Below are 5,902 nucleotides of genomic sequence, written 5' to 3'. Positions count from 1 at the left end.
ACGACTCATGGTGTAATCTGCCTCGCGAAGAATCCAGTATACGTAATGTTCTTCGGGCTCTGTATTTATGCATATTATATTTATTATATTTATATATACTTTTAATAACACCTTTCTAATAACTATCAGCCCCTCAGTGATCTTTAAATTATTCACCATTGTATTGTGCGAGAAATTTATGGAAGAAAAATAATTTATGATCATGACGGCATAGACTTATACAGCTATGTCTAGATTCAATATTAGTGTAGTATATCTCTGATGCATAGTATACTTTCTTGTGTTTTACAAAAGAGAGTCGTAGCGTGGTATATGGAGCAGTGCATACACCCCCACCATACCTCTGAATCCATCGTTGACATTACTGCCAAATAAAAAATAATAACACGTGCCCCATCAATGAGACACCGGCTATGCGGCCATATACAAAATATGGGCCGAATTGTTACAGGAGTGACAAAAGTCTCAAACTTGGCACAGTTGTAGCTTATGGCAGTACTATAATTATTAGAGGAGGTGCAATGTAGATATTCCTTAGAAGTGAATTACAGATTATTAAATGTTCGAACCACCCGATTCCGAACCCCTCTACCGCGCCCGCCTGTATACAATGCCAATACATGTACCACCTGTACAAGGAGGCATATAACAGTATGCCTCCGCAAATTGTTCACCGTCGCACTATTTCGTCTCTAGAAAAGGCCGTTTTTGGCTCTTTTTTTTTCTTCAAAAATTCGGCACTAGAGTGCAATAATTTGCATTATGCACGCAAGTTAGATGCATCGTGGACGTCTAGAAAGCATTAGAAATAAAATTGGTCTTGTTGTGTATTCGTGACATTCCGTCGGGTAGCGGTTGGTCATTTTTGTCTTTGAAATGTGTTCAGACAACTTTGCAGAAATTCGCATCATAGAGCTGGCAAAAGTTTTGAGCGGAGCATAGAGCATAAATCTGTAGTTATTTAACAAGAATAAAGTGTATGTTGTGTAAGCGCAGTAACAGTATGAGTATTTTTAATTAATTTCTGTTTGATGCTTATTCAGGCCTGCTGCCTATGGACGCCCTCTACTGTTGTTCAACACCACAATGACGCGGTAGGGGGGTTCGGAGTGGGGTGGTTCGAACATTTAATCATCTGTAATTCACTCCCGCGCGCATATATTTGCTAATATATTGACTAATCGTGCGTCAATAAACTCATCGTGCGTCAGTATTCACAGAGAGTATAGCTAAGACATGTCTATAGGTATCTAGAATTTTAGAAATGTAACTCAAATCCTTTGCGAGATATTAGAGTTAGTACACTATCCTACGGGCCATATAGCCGCGCATATATATTATCCTATGACGATACCGTGCGTATATTTTTGGTAATTAATTAAACTATTCGTGCTTCAATAAACTCAAAATTTACAGAGACCATGGCTAAGAGATTTGTTTATAGGTATCTAGAATTTTAAAAATGTAACTCAAATCCTTCGCGAGATATTAGAGTTAGTACACTATCCTACGGGCCATAGCCGTGCGTATATATTAGCCTATGAGCGATACCGTATTTTTGGTAATTAATTAAACTATTCGTAATTCAATAAACTCAAAATTCACGGGGATTAGAGCTAAGACATGTGTTTATATGTATCTAGATTTCTAGAAATTTATACTCAATTCCGTTTTTGCTGAGAATATGAAGTTAATTATCGCTTTCATGCCGCTCTATATGCGCATTGCGCAGCGGGGGGGGGGGTTAACAGCTGTAATACAATGCGCCTAGTACAGGCCGGAAGGCGAATTTTTTCCCTACACGTTATAATTATTCCATTGGGCCTCTGATTGCTGCTTTTGATTTGCTTTGACTCAACAAACATATCAATAACAAGAGAACAAGACGCCATTTGTAAATATGTGTTATGGTTTATGAATCTGGTAGATAAGTAAGTTTCTGATGTATTTTATGGAAAACATACATTTTTACTCATTAATAACATATATATATCACTGATAGTATTACAATTCTTTGTGTAAATGTGTTAGTTTCACCATAATCTTTAAAGTTATGAGAGGGTCTGGTGCTCGTCTGTAATACTACATACGTAGCGTATACGTACATCGTACTATAAAGTATGCCGCTTTGGCTCGCGTCACAGGCAGGAGCAAGGAGCGAAAACTATAGTAGCTAGAACTATACTACTCGTTGACGCTAGACTGAGCAAAAAGTAAAACAAACCTTTGTTATTAAGCGATACGTATAGGTAGTAACCTTGTTTACATTTGAAAAGACATTACACAAAGAATTGCAATTATATAGTGATATTATAATTTTATGCATTAATTAATGAGTTATATTGTGTTTACAGTTTTCAAAAATACATTCAGAAAACCTTTTTCTACAGTCTAGCGTCAACGAGTACGAGTACGTATAGCTCGTAGTACTATATGCTCTTCGCCCCTCCTGCAATGTCGACGGAGCGAAGGGCGTATACTATAAGTAACGAGTACGTATAACGTACTGTAATGTAGTAAGGTGTGTACTGAGAGCCAAGACCAATAGATATCCCAATCTTATGGGATAGTCTCTGGCCCAGACCGCTCTCATTAACTTAAACGTAACGATGAAAATAACCACATATATACACAACAAGTTGTAATTATAGTGAATATTATATTTTATATTAATGATAAAATGTGTTGTTTTTCATACAGAAAAACTCACTTATCTACCGATTCATAAAACCATAACACATATATACAAATAGCGTTTGTCCTTGTTTTGGAAGTTTATTTGAGTCAAAGCACAATCAAAGCAGCCAGTCAGAGGAGCCCGAAACTCCGCAATGGATATAGACGTGTAAGGGAAAGAAATCGCGAGCTGGCGCGGTTCGAATATTAATCATCTGTAATTCACTGCTAAGGAATATCTACATGGTCACTCCCCTCTAACATATTTATAGTAGCTGCATAGGCTAACAACTGCTGGCCATGTTTGATGCTTTTTGTCAGCTCTGTAACGATCATGAAGCTAAGGGACCTGACTAAAGTGTTGTACAATCACATTGAATACCATCAGCGCTGGTGCTCAGATTAGTTCCGGCCGGTACCCTGTTCCCCCCACCATTAACTGCCTGTTTTTTACAGGCTCTAATTTTATTCTCGTATACGCGTCTAGAACCGTTGTGCTCTGTTAGTTACCGAAAAAATACTATTGTCGTCCCCCATCTACACTTAATTTGCCCAATGACCTATAATTGAAAGCAAAATACAGGTAAACAAAAAATTGAAAAACAAAATAGATAAAAGAATTTTGCTTCTGTTTACTCACTTGCGGTAGCATTCTCTGTAAGCATGAAAAAAAAATTCATTTTAAACATTTGTGAGTATTTATGTATTTCATGTGTTTCATTACGATAAACTATACATCCTGGCACACATCGCTTTTCATGTCAAATTAAATGCGCTTTCATCTAATGTGGGCTCATCGTCATTACTGTCCCAAGTTCCAAAATCGACGTCGAAAATAATTTCTTTTAATAAATTAGATTGTAGAAAAACACATTGACAGATCAGTAATATAATATTTTGTGCACGCGGGAACTACTTCGTTTACACTTTGCTCACACCCTATGTATACATGTAAGATGTTTGATCTCACTTTGCGATCCGTCCTCATTGATAAAAATCCGCGATAACTCATTGACCATAGAGCTTGATCAACAGGATGAAGGCATCTTCCTCTGATGCCGGACAACGCCATGTAGAGTCAGTGCAGGGTATACATTTTTTACGCTATTTCTGATGATCGAGGATGTATACAGGGTGGCAGGCATCGTGTTAGAGATCAGACGGAGGTGGCGGCGGGAATGCGTGGTTGTAGCAGCAAGGCAGGATGGGTGCGCTAGCTGGAAACGCGGCACACATCGCACACACCACACACACGCGCGGGCGCACCACACTCACAACACACACTCACACACACACACACACGCACGGCACAACACACACACACACACACACACACATCCACACGTACAACACACACACCACACACACACAACCACCACACACGCACCACACACACACACACATACAACACACATTGCACACACACACACACACACACCCGGCACACAACACCACACACATAACACACACACACACACATACACAACGCAGCCACACACACCACTACACACACCCACACACACGAGCACACAGCAGAGCCCACACAGCATACACACACACGGCCCATCAGCGCGTGTCACCACAGCACACATACATCACACACCACACCACACACCACCACTACACACACACCAACGTACACGCACACGCACACACACACACACACACAGCCCATCACACAGCACAACACACAACATACACACACACAAGCAGCGCGCGCGCACTAAGTATCACACCGCACACACCACGCACACACATACACACACACAACAACCACGTACACGCACAGCGCACGAGGCCGCACTGACGCAACACACACACAACATCACCACTCGCCACACACACAACATTCACGATTACCAGTCCGCACACAGCACACGCACAGCACGAACGCACACATACGGTGACGTTCACAGTGATGTCACGCGCCCACCACGCAGCATCTATATATGTCAATCACAATGAGATTTCCCATCCGCGTGGAATGCAAACTAGTGTGTAGACTCAGCTGGTGATTTATTACACGTATACATACGCCCGACTCAGGATACCTTTTTAGTTGGGGTTTTATGCGGCGAGTGTAAATATTATACGAGTGTATAACATAGCTATAGAAACTATAGCAGATCTGCAGTGCTAGCCTTTGAACACGGTGCCCGGAGGAGGTATAGTAAACTGTGGCTATATACGGCACAGCAAGGGTTAAGCTGTGTTGTGTGTGTGTGTGTTAATAAATCCGATCAGTGATCGTATTGACATGATGTTTCTGGACTTTTGTGGTGTCGTGTCCGTCGCGCAGATCGGATCCTGAGAATGTCGTCCTCAATGAAAAGGTAAGATTGTGAGAATGGCTTCTCTCTCTTCACAGCCCTCCCCCAAAATTTCCAATTTCGCTACAGCTCCAAGTGTGCACGGAGTATAATAAGGCCAGTCAATGCTCATTTTTTGGAAATTTATCTGTTAGTTTTGTGACTGGCTAGTCAGTTTTAAGCGGGAATCGAAAACTCGTTGATTTCGGAATCGAAATATTCCTTATCACAGCTCTTTATAATGTGTGTAACCTGACGATGTTGGCAATTGTCCGATTAAGTTTTGCTTATCACGATGGAGATAGTTGTACTTAGAATCTAAGGCCTACGTGTCATCTGGAAGAGTAAACAGTTTAGCTTGTGTTTGTTAGCGAATCGGTCGCAGAAGCCATTGGAGCGCCAGCGTTGTATGTTTGCTATTAAAAAACCTGTGCATTTAATATCAAGATCAATGTTCTTGTTAATTTAAAAAGCCACGACGTATCATCAAGTGTACTCATATTATAATTACAAATCGGTCACCGACCGCTGTCTCACAATCACGATACAATCAGGCACGCCCGCACGGCACGCAACGACGTACATCAACACACACAGCGCACAGCACACACACACACGACACACACACACACACACCACAGCACACACACGCGACACACAGCATATCCGTTAGTGATAGAAGCAGCCACACTATGAAAGGCATATCATGAAAGACAAACCAATTGCTAGACTTGATAGTGATATGAATGTGAAAACCACCATCGCTAGACTTGATACGTCATTACCAAAAGAGCTGATAGCACCTATAAACTATCAGCTCTTGGTGATATGAATGTGAAAAACCACCATTGCTACGACCTTATAGTCATACCAAGAGCTGATAATTAAATCACTTCTTGTGTTATAGAATGTCAAAG

Source organism: Priapulus caudatus, unplaced genomic scaffold (assembly GCF_000485595.1).
Source record: "Priapulus caudatus unplaced genomic scaffold, Priapulus_caudatus-5.0.1 Scaffold56, whole genome shotgun sequence".
NCBI classification, from domain to species: Eukaryota; Metazoa; Priapulida; class Priapulimorpha; order Priapulimorphida; family Priapulidae; genus Priapulus; species Priapulus caudatus.
This window is presented reverse-complemented; position numbering follows the sequence as displayed.